At 42.3% G+C, this 13,599-nt stretch overlaps 1 protein-coding gene and 1 pseudogene across 1 annotated transcript in view; both read right to left on the bottom strand.

Moving 5' to 3' along the window:
- The window catches only part of Cbl (Cbl proto-oncogene), a 66,930-nt gene that overhangs the window by 51,901 nt on the left and 1,430 nt on the right, over nt 1–13,599 (bottom strand). The window lies entirely within an intron of this gene.
- LOC138839023 (U6 spliceosomal RNA) lies at nt 23–110 on the bottom strand (annotated as a pseudogene).

The following is a 13,599-nucleotide window of genomic DNA, read 5'->3' as shown; positions in this document are numbered from 1 at the left end:
AGCTTTAAAAAAAAAAAAAAAAATATATATGAGATGCTTTACGAATTTGCCTGTCATCCTTGAGCAGGGTCCATGCTAATCTTCTTACAGTGAAGCTTTTGAATGAAAAGATCTTGTGATTGTTTTTCAGGACAAATCAGAAACCTATACTTTTTAACTGCAACATACTAATCACTGTTCCCAAGAATAAAGCCCGTTACTTCTAATTACTAGTCTCCCATTATTGATTTACCAAAACTCCATTCAGGCTCTTGAATTGTAATTACTACATAACACTTCTCAAATACCACCCACAGGCATTTATTAACATCACCATGCCAGTTACAACTCACAACCAATTTCATTACTTTCATTTACCACATCAACTGCAGAAAAAATGCATTCAATACAATATGGAACTAAATAACATGTTCTAAAAACTTCACTGCAATTTTTACACATGAACTCTATTTTGAAAAAATGATTCTTTATCCAGAATTATCAGTCGAATTTCAAAGAAAATATTTAGCATGAATCTAATCTTTAAATTATATGAGGACTTGGAGCATGGCTAGGTGAGATTCCTTTGCCTACCAAGCAAGTTCAAGACTGAGCTCCTATCTCAGACCATCAAAAAAAAGTAAATAAATAATAAAGATTAAGTAACTTTAGCATCACTTTTGGCTGCCGTGTACCAGTTACAACACAACTGTGCAGCAGAGTACTGCAGAGGCACCTGCTCCATCTGAAGCTCCTTCCCATTCCCAATCCCCATTTCCTGTCTCCACAGAATTAAGTAATGGTTTGGCTCATGATCCCCACCCCCTCCAAACACACAGAGGGTCCCATACTACATATTTCAGTTGCACCACAGATCTAAATAGGAGCACTGGGTCATTCTTAGAGCTCCAGCATCTTGACAAACTATGCAATCAATAAAAATGTGATTACAGGTGGGCACTTGTGGTTCACACCTGTAATCCTAGCTACTCAGGGGGCTAGGATCTGAGGACTGCAGTTCAAAGTCTGCCCAGGCAAGAAAGTCCATGAGAAGTGGAGCTATGGCTCAAAGAGGTAGAGTGCTAGCCTTGAGCAAAGCAAAAAGACCACACCCTGAATTCAAGCCATGTGACCAACCAAAAAGAAAAAGAAAAAAGTAATCACAGAAAGGTACCCATATAGCCAGTATCCATACAGCCAGCCACTGGTGGCTTACGACTGTAATCCTAACTACTCAAGAAGCTGAGATCTGAGGACCAAGGTTTAAAGTCGGCCCACGCAGGAAAGTCCAAGAAACTCTTATCTCCAATTAACCACCAGAAAACCAGAAGTGGCTCAAGTGGTAAAAGCGCTAGCCTTGAACAGAGGGACAGCACCCAGGCCCAAACTTCAAGCCCCACAACAGACAGGAAAAAAAATGTATTCATTACCTAGATTATGAATGGTAACCCCTCTGTACAACACAACACCTTAATAGTAACAATAACATTACATTTTAAGAATTTCCATTTCTGGACTAAAGAGTGTGGTACAGCACTTGCCTACAAGTGTGACAAACACTGTAGAAATAGAAAAATTGCATCTACAAAAACAAAACAAGGAAATCTTTTGGGGATGTAAATTTTTTAGGAGAGGGAGGAGTGTAAGAGAGATACAAATTTATAAAGTAACAATGAAATTCAACACACACACACACACACGCACGCACACACACTAATAAATAGTCTAAGTCAGCCAGGCACCAGTGGCTCACACCTGTTATCCTAGCTACGAAGGAGGCTGAGATCTTTGGATCATAGTTCAAAGCCAACCCAGGCAAGAAAGTCTGTGAGACTTGAATAAACTACTCAAAAAGCTAGAAGTGGAGCTGTGGCTGTGCTAGCCTTAGAAGAAGAAAAAAAAAAAGCTCAAAGCCAGCACTCTAGCTCTGAGTTCAAGTCTCAGGACTGGCACAAAAATAAGTAAAAAAACAAAAAAAAAAAAAGTAAAATAAAGAATTAAAATCTTGGGGCTGGGAAGGTGGCTCAGTGGTAGAGCGCTTGCCTTGCATGCCTGAGGCCCTGGGTTCGATTCCTCAGCACAACATAAGCAAAAAGAAAAAAGCCGGAAGTGGCGCTGTGGCTCAAGTGGTAGGGCACTAGCCTTGAGCTGAAGAGCTGAGGGACAGTGCCCAGGCCCAGAGTTCAGGCCCCACAACCGGACCAAAAAAAAAAGAATTAAAATCTTATTTCTGGGCTGGGAGGCATGGCTCAAATGGCAGAACACTTAATTACAGATGTGAGGTCATAAGTTCAATAGAGGGAGCCCCACTGCTAAAGTTAAAAAGAACACAGTAAAATCTAAACATAAATAAGGTAGCTTACTACCATGTGTTTAAAAAAATCTGCCAAGGGCTGGGAAGGTAGCTCAATGGTAGAGCGCATGCCTTGCATGCATGAGGCCCTGGGTTCGATTCCTCAGCACCACATAAGCAGAAAAAAAAAAAGTGGCACTGTGGCTCACGTGGTAGAGCACTAGCCTTGAGCTTAAGAACTGAGGGACAGCGTCCAGGCCCAGGTTCAGGCCCCATGACCGGACCAAAAAAAAAAAAAAAATCTGCTAAGTTTTTCTACAGTAAATGAAACTATGGTTTGAAAGCATGATCCCTAGACTAGCTGTACTGAGGTCTCCTGGAAAATTGTCAGAAACACAGAACCTCAGGCTCCACCCCCAACCTACTCCAATTCTCCTTTGTAATAAGATTCCTAGATGATATGAACTTACATTGATGTCACTACTCTAAAAGAAATCACTTGGCACATCTGAACACCAGTTTGAGATCCACATTAAAAAAAAAAGTTGTGAGCTGGGTAGTTTGGAAAGGTTGCTTAGCTGTAAGAATCATAAGACATTATTTTTAAAGTTTTTTTAAATTGTTATATAGAAATGATGTAGAGGGGTTACAGTTACGTAAGTCAGATGAGTACATTTTTCTTTAGACAGTAAGATATATATTTTGAGGTTTGTTTTTTTTTAATCAAGGCTGGCCTATGAAGGTTAGAATGTGTGACTTTAAGTATCACTATCTCATGATACTGTAAAATTTGTGAAAATTTATGTATTCACTTAATCACAATAAAAAAAAAACTGCAATTAAAAAAAAATTGGGGCTAGGAAGGGGCTCAGTGGTAGAGTGCTTGCCTAGCATGCATGAAGCCCTGAGTTCAATTCCTCAGTACCACATATGCAGAAAAAGCCAGAAGTGGCGCTGTGGCTCAAGTGGTAGAGAGCTAGCCTTGAGCAAAGCAGTTCAGGGACAGTACCCAGGCCGATTTCAAACCCTAGGACTGGCAAAAAGAAAAAAAAAATTCTCTCTACAAAGCCAGGTACTGGTGGCTCACACCTGTAATCCTGTACTCAAGAGACTAAAAGCTGAGGATCTCGGTTCAAAGCCAGCCTGGTTTTTGCTTTTTGTTGGTTGTGGAGCTTGAACTCAGGGTCTGGGTGCTATCTTTGACCTCTTTTGCTCAAGGATAGAACTCTACTACTTTGAGCCACAGTGCCACTTCCAATTTTCTGGTGGTTAATTGGAGACAAAGAGTCTCCCAGACTTTCTTGCCTGGGGCTGGTTCTGAACCCTGATCCACAGAACTCAACCCTCTGAATAGCTAAGATTATATCATGAGCTACCAGCCTGGCCCCTAGGGCTAGTTTGGCTTTGATAGGAGTTTCTTTTTTTTGGGGGGGGGGGTCCTGTCGTGGGGCCTGAACTCTGGGCCTGGGTGCTTTCCCTCGGCTCTTCAGCTCAAGGCTAGAGCTCTACCACTTGAGTCACAGAGCCACTTCCGGCTTTTTTCTTTTTGCTTATGTGGTGCTGAGGAATCAAACCCAGGGCCTCAGGCATGTAAGGCAAGCGCTCTACCACTGAGCCACCTTCCCAGTCCCTTTGATAGGAGTTTCTAAGACTCATTTCCAGTTAACTACTAAAAAAGCCAGAAGCATTGAGCTGTGGCTCAAGTGTTAGAGCACTAATCTTGAGCACCAAAGCTCTGGGACAACACCTAAGCCCTGAGTTCAGAACCAACACACACACAGACACACAAGACACACACATACCCCTACAGATATGAAATAAATTGTAAACTAAGATATAAGGAATTATTAGTACTTGATTGTCACTGCTCATTTCTGATGGCTATGTCACAGTAATGGCATAGCATCTCCCCTGAGCCTGGATGCCTGGTGGATATGTACCATCATTGTACATATTGTACATTGTATCATTGTAAGCACACCTTCGCCTCCTTTTGGAGTCCACTGTACTAGCAAGGCTGGCTTCCAGTGCTCCTGAGTGACCACTCCCACCTAGTTCCTTCCAGTACAGCATGTACTAATCATGAAAACATTTCACAATAACGCTTGTTATAATCTCCTCTTTTCTAACAAATCTAATATAGATCCAAACTAACTTCATTGGAATATGTGTTTGAAGTTCAGGTTTTGTAGTTCATTTTTCTTCAGAGGCTCTATATTAACCAGTTGAAGAAGTGGTGATTGTTGTTGTTTTTACAGTACATTGTTGTATGCTGAACAAACATGAAGTCTGCTACAGGAAAGACTCTGAGACCAATCTGGTCATGATTTATCAGCTCATTGTATGTTGTTGGCTAACAGCATATTAAAAATAGCCCCCAAATTAACAGAGCACACTATCTTCTTCTCTGGCTTAGCCCTACTCTTACCTTTCAAAATTTGTCACTAGGGGCTGGGAAGGTGGCTCAGTGGTAGAGTGCTTGCCTTGCATGCCAGAGGCCCTCAGCACCACATATGCAAAAAGAAAAAAAAGCCGGAAGTGGCGCTGTGGCTCAAGTGGTAGAGTGCTAGCCTTGAGCTGAAGAGCTGAGGGGCAGCACCCAGGCCCAGAGTTCAGGCCCCAGGACCGGACCCAAACAAACAAACAAACAAAATTTGTCACTAGTCACATGAAATACTATCCTCTTGTTCCATAGGGGATTACAGGAGTTTTATATCCTTTGGGGGAGGTTCTTTAGCCGCATAAAACAATACACTCCAGTTTTACAATGACTATACTTTTTTTTTTTTTTTTTTTTTTTTTTCCGGTTGTGGGGCCTGAACTCTGGGCCTGAGCACTGTCCCTCAGCTCTTCAGCTCAAGGCTAGTGCTCTACCACTTGAGCCACAGCGCCACTTCCAGCTTTTTTCTTTTTGCTTATGTGGTGCTGAGGAATCGAACCCAGTGCCTCAGGCATGCAAGGCAAGCGCTCTACCACTGAGCCAACTTCCCAGCCCCTGACTATACTTTTATAAGATACAGCCACTTTTAGTAATTGTTAACTTGACTTCAGCTCCCAGAAAAACTCAATAATTCACAGGCTGGAGATGTGGTTCAAGTGGTAAAATGCTTGCCTAGGTAATCAGTGTCCTACCTAACAGACTCTCTCTACCACAGTAAGGTGATCCAAATTGGAAAGGAGCTATTCCTAAACCAGAAGAGGAAGAAGCACAGAAATGAAAAATAACCAGAAGAAACTCAAACAAAAACTTAAGTTCAAACGCTAGGTGCCAGTGGCTCACACCTGTATTCCTAGCTACTCAGGAGGATGAGATCTGAGGATCATGGTTCAAAGTCAGCCCAAGCAGAAAAGTCTCCATGAGACTCTTATCTCCAATTAACCATTCAAAAATCAGGAAGTAGTACTGTGCCTCAAGTGGTAGAGCTCTAGCCTTAAGCATAGAGACTCAGGGACAGTGACCAGGTCCTGAATTCAAGACTCAAAACAAATAAACAAAGAATGAGTTAAAATACAAGTACCATCAAAAAAACAAATCAAGGGGTTGGGAATGTGACTTAGTAGTACAGTGTTTGACTAGCATGCATGAAGCCTTGGTTCAATTCCTCAGTACCACATAAACAGAAAAAGGCAGAAGTGGTGCTGTGTGGCTCAAGTGGCAGAGTGCTAGCCTTGAGCAAAAGAAGCTCAGCGACAGTGCTCAGGCCCTAAGTTCAAGTCTCAGGACAGGCGAAAAAAGAAAAAGTAGAAATGGGAGACATGTATGTGTTTTAAGTGACCTGAGGTGACTTGTAGAAATGGCTTGCTACTCTTTTGATTCCGAAAACCCACAAAAATCATGTGAATCAAGAGGTTCAAATCTGGGTGCTCAGTTTAAGAATGCCTGAGAAACGGCCCAGCCATCAAGCATATGCATATCAGAAGAGACATCAAGTACCTGAAAGGTCACTTTCAAGTAACAATGTGTGTGCCATTCTGGCATTACAATGGTAGAGTTGATTGATATGCCCAGGCCATACAGTGGGCCCCGCAAAGAGTGCTGGAGAGCAATGCCTGAACTGAAAGGTTTGGATGGAGATTCTCTGATCATCAAACATAACCCTGGTAATCAGTGCCTTACCTATAGACTCACAGTCAGATTGACCAATACAGGAACTCCCTCTACCACACTGAGGTGATCCAAATTGGAAAGGAACTGTTCCTAAACCAGAAGAGGAAGTAGCACAGAAAAGAAAAATAACCAGAAGAAACTCAAACAAAAATGTATGGCACAAGCTGGGCACCAGTAGCTCCCACCTGTAATCCTAGCTACTCAGGAGGCTGAGATCTGAGGATCACAGTTAAAAGCCAGCCTGGGTAGGAAAGTCCTTGAGACTCATCTTCAATTAACCACCAGAAAACCGGAAGTGGCGCTGCGGCTCAGGCTCACGTAGAGCCCATGTCTTGAGCTGAAGAACTGAGGGACAGCACCCGGGCCCAGAGTTCAAGCCCCATGACCAATCAAAAAAAAAAAAAATTTTTTTTATGGCACAGGGGCTGGAAGCACAGGTTAAGTGGTGCAGTGCCAGCCACACGAGCAAGCTAAGTGAATGCCAGACTTTGAATTCGAGGGGCCTGGTGGGGGTCTTACTGCATAAGAACCAATTAAGCACAAATGTAAATAAAAGAGCTGGTCGTGCTTATTAATAAATATTTTAGGTTTCCTGATGAGCACCCCCCATATATAATTAAAGTTAGATACACACAAATAGTGGTAAATGCCACCACAACTACCATGTAATGGGAAAATAATGAGTACAAACTTCTATATTCACCATGTAAAATAACCAGAACATACAATTTGAAGAAACATTTCCTCCTAACTTTAAGTAGCTAACAGTTATTTCATTGAATGGTACTAAACATCATGGTGGTATCATTCAAGAGACTGATACCATTCTGGAATGAAAGAGGTGGGGTAAAGAGCACACATTGCCTTGCACAGGTCACTTTCTAAGTACAATCATGCATCTCTTAATGGTATGCTTTCTCAGAAATGCATCCTAAGACAATTATATACAAGGGAATACAGTATCAGTGTACTTAGACAGACCTATGCGGTATGGTATAGATCATTGCTGGGGTCATGGCTCAAGTAGTAAGGTGCTTGACAAGTGTGGTGTAAGTAACACTAAGTGACCACTTATTCTTTGGGGAAAGAAGAGGGAATACTAAGGCTTGAACTTAAGGACTCACAAATCCACCCCTACCCTTTTTATTTAATCCAGTCCTGGGGCTTAAACTTGGGGGGCCTAGGCACTGTCCCTGCCTTCAAGGAGTTTACAAGCTTCAAGGGTTAAGATAAACCCAGAAGAGCCGGGCGCTGGTGGCTCACGCCTGTAATCCTAGCTACTCAGGAGGCTGAGATCTGAGGATCGCGGTTCAAAGTCAGCCCGGGCAGGAAAGACCGCGAGACTCCTATCTCCAATAAACCACCAGAAAACCGGAAGTGGCGCTGTAGCTCAAGTGGTAGAGCGCTCGCCTTGAGCTGAAGAGCTGAGGGACAGCGCCCAGGCCCAGAGTTCAAGACCCACGACCGACAAAAAAAAAAAAAATCATTAAAAAAAAAAAAATAAACCCAGAAGAAAGGTATTTCTTGTTTATTTGTTTTCCTGCTTCAGAGGTCCCATATCACTTTGGTTATACTTCTTCCCTTATAATCATTTACTATTTATGTAGCACTTACAAAGCAATCTTCTAGAAAGAATTTATACCTAGAGGCTTACTTGGGACTCAGAGAGTATGCAAAGGTAGGAAGAAAGAAATACAGGGGAGAAATGTGGAGACAGCAAGAAAGCTGATGAAATATGCTGATTTTTAAATTCATTTCATTTCCAAAAAAATCAAGAGTTTATCCCAGGTTCTTTTTAGGGTAGACAGTGGATAAGAGAAGCAGGGAAAGATGGGGGGGAAAAAAAAAAAGATCTAGCCAGGCGCCATTGGCTCACGCCTGTAATCCTAGCTACTCAGGAGGCTGAGAGCGGAGGATCACAGTTCAAAGCCAGCCCAGGCAGAAAAGTCTATGAGACTCTTTATCTCCAATAAACCACCAAAAAACCAGAAGTGGCACTCTAGCTCCAGTGGTAGAGCACTCGCCTTGAGCTGAAGAGCTCAGGGACAGTACCCAGGCCCAGAGTTCAAGCCCCATGATCGACAAAAAAAAAAAGGGAGGCTAGGAAGGTAGCTCAGTAGTAGAGCGCTTGCCTTGCATGCATGAGGCCCTGGGTTCAATTCCCCAGCACCACATAAACAAAAGGGAAAAAGCTGGAAGTGGCGCTGTGGCTCAAGTGGTAGAGTGTTAACCTTGAGTTGAAGAGCTGAGGGACAGCACCCAGGCCCAGAGTTCAGGCCCCACGACCAGACCCCCCCCCAAAAAAAATCTAATTGTACCTTTTGGGAGGGGAAGGGTACTAGAGTTTGAACTCAGGCCTGGTGCACTATACTTAAGTCACACCACCATCAATTTTCATTTTTGTTTTTCAAATAGCATCTAAGACTATCATTCTCCTACTTTTGCCTGCCATGTAGCTAGATCAGGCTTGTGCTACCATGTCTAACTTGTTTGTTGTTTGTTGACTTTTTGCCCTGAATGGCTTCAAACCACGATCCTCCTAACAGCTGGAATTATAAGCATTAACCACCATGCCCAGCACAATAATCATGGTTTGGAAAATGTTTTGACAGTACCAGGGTTTGAATTTAGGGCCCTATGCTTACTTGACATGCGCTACCACTTGAGCCATGCCTCTAACCTGCTTTTTATTAGTTAATATAGAAATCAGTCTCACAGACTTTTCATTCCAGGATGGCCTTGAACCAAAATCCTCCAGAATGCAGCTTCCTGGGTAGCTAGGATTACAGATGTGAGTCACAAGCACCTGTCTAAAATTGTGTGTGTGTGTGTGTGTGTGTGTGAGAGAGAGAGAGAGAGAGAGAGAGAGAGAGAGAGAGAGAGAGAGAGAGAGAGAGAGAGAGAGAGACCGAGAGAGAGAGAGAGAGAGAGACGGAGAAAGCATGTATGTATGTGTGTGCATGCCAGTCTTAGGGCTTCAGCTCAGGGCCTGTACTGTCTTGGCCTTGAGGTTTTCCACTCAAGACTAGTGCTTTGCCACTTGAGCCACAGCTCCACTTCTGGCTTTGAACTACAATTCTCAGAACTCAATCTTCTGAGTAGTGAGGATTATGAGCGTGAGTGACCAATGCCTGGCATGAAAAAATGTTTAACTCAAAAATACTTTTTAAACTCATTTTTTAATACATGATACTTCATTTTTAAAAAAATCATCAAGAGGTGTAGGCCTATAATCCCAGAATATAGGAGGGTAAGGTCAAGGATCAAAAGAGTTCAAAGCTAGCCAGGGCTTACAGCAAAACCCTGTCTCAACCCAATGAACAGCTGGCTATGTGGCTCCAAGTAGTAGAAGAGAGCATCAGCCAAGTAAGCAAGCCAAGCAAGTGCAAAGCCCTGCATTTAAACCCCAGTACCACCAAAACAAACACAAAATTATCAGCACCTTAATGCTTTAATGATGCGAGCTAATTTAAAATATAAAGAGAGGGCTGAGGGCACAGGATTGCCTAGCATGCTTGAAGCCCTGGTTCCCACCCTCATACTGAAAATGCAAAGCAAAACAAAGAACAGTAGAGATCTAAAATACTAATCAGAGTAACACTCTACTCCATGGGCAAATTATGATCTGCAGTCTTTTTTCTCCCCAATGCATCTGCAAGCTAAGAATGGTTTTTACATTTTTAAACAACTATAACAATAAAGCATATGGAATGAAGCATGCAGCTAGCATGCTAAAATATTTATTATCCCTCCCTTTACAGAAAGCCATTGTGCCTTCCCTATTTCATAATGGAATTTTATATCTGTCACTAACTAAGTACCTTGACATCTTAAATTTTACATTTAAGGTAACTACATGATTTTTCTCTCCACTCTCCTCTGCCTAGCTCTGTTTACAAGCCATTTCTACACAGGTATTTCTGCGAATATTTATTATAATATTCTGGGGAGGGAAAAAAATAAAAGGCTTACACTGTCTAGCTTTTAATAACAGGCAAGCCAGTATGTTTTTCCAATAATGAGCTTAAGTTCCCCCAATGAATTAGCAAATTAGTAAACTGAACCTACGTTGACCAGAACTCATGATTTACATCAACTTCTCTATTTGCACACAACCAACACTGGAGGAAGCAGGGAAAAAGATCTTTTTCCAAAGCTAACTAACTAAATTGGATTATATACTTCTGGTGTCAACAAAAACAAATCAAGTATGAAATGGTGACTAATTCAATAAATGTGGGGGATACCTGTGACAAGTCAGTAAGTTCTGCACTACTTACATAATGCCACACAAAGTCAAGGTATGGGGATCCCCTTAAACATTTTTGCCAAGAAAAATAAAAGTGAAAAAAGGAAAACCACTTCTAACACTTAAAGCATCAACGGTAGCCAGGCACCAATGGCTCACACCTGTCATCCTAGCTAGCTGGGAGGCTGAAAGGGGGGAGGATCTCAGCTTCAATTCAGTTCACACAGAAAAGTCTGCATCTCAGGGCTGGGAAGGTGGCTCAGTGGTAGAGCGCTTGCCTTGCATGCCTAAGGCCCTGGGTTTGATTCCCCAGCACCACATAAGCAAAAAGAAAAAAGCCGGACATGGAGCTGTGGCTCAAGTGGTAGAGCGCTAGCCTTGAGCTGAAGAGCTGAGGGACAGCACCCAGGCTCAGAGTTCAGGCCCCAGGACTGGACCTGAAAAAAAAGAAGTCAGCATCTCAATGACATGTTGGTAAGTATCTCTCATGCGACTGCAGCCAGAAGAAAAAAACAAAAATCTCAATTCAGGCACATTTCGATTAAAAGCAGGAAGCAACACCCCACCTCAAAAAAAAAAAAAAAAAAGTAAGAGATGAAGCAATCTAGCAGTGCTACGGAAGTATTAAGAAGATCTGGCCAGGTGCCAGTGCCTCACGCCTCTAATCCTAGCTACTTAAGAGGCTGAGATCTGAGGATCATGGTTCCAAGCCAACCCAGGCAGCAAAGTCCCCATGAGACTCTTACCTCCAATTAACCACTCAAAAACTGGAAGTGATACTGTGTGTGGCTCAAGTGGTAGAGCACTAGCCTTGAGTGAAAAAGCTCAGGGACAGCACGCAGGCCCTAAGTTCAAACCTTAGGACTAGTACACATACATTAAAAAAAAAAAAAAAAAAAAAACTTGAAACTCAAGTTTCTGTAAATGAGGGATAAACTACATATAATCGGATTTTACAAAGTAGTTCAAATAAATCCTTTCCTATGCCTTACTCCTTTTAAGAGCTACATGTGTTGAATTTTGAGTTTTTCTATGCAATGTTGTTATTTGGGAGAAATAAGAGAATAATCTCAAAACAGTTTTAAGTCAAAATGCTTTTTAGATTTTGGGAGCTTCAAGGATAGTATGGGCTTCTACACTGCCATTCTGTCAAGGAAGAGGGATGCTTTATTCTTGTATTGCTTGTCTTGAATAACTTTACAACCATCCCACATCACTTGTTACTAACTGTGCTGAAATGAACTTGGTGCTTTCTGCTATGTGTTAGTCCTGTGAATGAAGGATAAACTATGCCTCTTGTGCCCGACATGACTTTTCTTTAAAAATAACAAGTTGGAAAGACAGGCCTGTAGCTCATGCTACTCAAGAGGCTGAGTTCTGAGATTGTGGCACCAAGCCTGCCTGGGCAGGCAAGTCCATGAGACTCTTATCTCCAATAAAAACTACTCAGAAAAATCTGGAAGTGGCACTATGGCTAAATTGGTAAGTGCTAGCCTTGAGCACAATGAGGGTCAGGGACTGCTCAGGCCCTGAGTTCAAGCCCTAGGACTAGCAGGAAAAGAAAAGTCAATCACTACCACTGTAATTTTGATACATGCATTCACATGTTCTAGATGAGAAAATAATTAGAAATGTACTTTTTCTTAAGCCAGAGATCTTTTTAGTTCTTCATAGTAAATCTCTAAAATGGAAACCTACAAAACTTTCCATTTTGAATGCATTCGCTTTCTTTTCCTTCCTTTTTTGTTTTGGTGATGGTACTGGGGTTTGAACTCCGGGTCTGGCACTTGCTATGCTGGTGCTCTACCACTTGAGCCACACCTCCAGCTCCACTCGAGACATTTTTTTAAACATGTGAACACATTTAAACTACTCTTGCACATCGAGCCGGGTGCTGGTGGTTCATACCTACAATACAGAGGCTGAGCTGTCTGATAACCCAGGTTCAAAGCCAGCCCAGGCAGAAAAGTCTGTGGGTCTACAATTAATAAAAAGGCTGTATCAGAGGCATATACCAAGTGATAGAGCTGCTCAAGTGGATCAAGGACCAGCCATGAGCAGAAAATGCAAGAGTGACAGGCCATGAGTTCAAGTTCCAGTTCCAGCACCAAAAAAGAAAAAGAAAAGAAAAAACTAGCACCGTGGCTCATGCCCATAATCATAGCTACTCAGGAAGTTGAGATCTGAGGATCATAGTTCAAAGCCAGCTAGGGCAAGAAAGTCCATGAGATGCTTTTGGTTTTTTGTTTTGTTGTGTTTTTTTGCCAGTCATGGGGCTTGAACTCTGGGCCTGAGTGCTGTCCCTCAGCTCTTCAGCTCAAGGCTAGCGCTCTACCACTTGGGCTACAGCGCCACTTCCGGTTTTCTGGTGGTTTACTAGAGATAAAGAGTTTCACAGACTTTCCTGCCCGAGCTGGCTCTGAACCTTGATCCTCAGATCTCAGCCTCCTGAGTAGCTCTGAACCTTGATCCTCAGATCTCAGCCTCCAGAGTAGCTAGGATTATAGGTGTGAGCCACTGGCGCACTGCTTTCCATGAGATTCTTATCTCCAATTAACTACCAGAAAACCGGAAGTAGCACTTGTGACTCAAAGTGGTGGAACCCTAGCCTTGAACAAAAAGCTCAGGGATAGTACCCATGCCCTGAGTTCAAGCCCCATGATGAACAAAAATGAAATGAAACACTTAAGCAGCTCTTACACCATTGGTATTCTCTATAAGGGTGGTCTGTTATGCATTTATATTGCACATTTACATTTATCAAGTGCTTCATAATTAGTTTAGTAGCTGTTTCTAATCCAAAACAACCCAAGAAGAACATCACAGAAGAGGAACCTAGGCTTAAGGAGGAACCAAAGAAAACCAATTTCACTGTGAAGGAAACAACACGCCATTTTATAGGCAGATCCTCTATACCACTTCTCATCTGCAGTGTGAATTCTTCCAAAATAAGTTATTAATGAACATAAT

This window comes from Dipodomys merriami, unplaced genomic scaffold (genome assembly GCF_024711535.1).
Source record: "Dipodomys merriami isolate MVZ:Mamm:240054 unplaced genomic scaffold, mDipMer1.0.p SCAF_29, whole genome shotgun sequence".
NCBI classification, from domain to species: Eukaryota; Metazoa; Chordata; class Mammalia; order Rodentia; family Heteromyidae; genus Dipodomys; species Dipodomys merriami.
The sequence above is the reverse complement of the archived record's forward strand: the minus strand, read 5'-3'. Positions and strand labels throughout refer to the sequence as shown.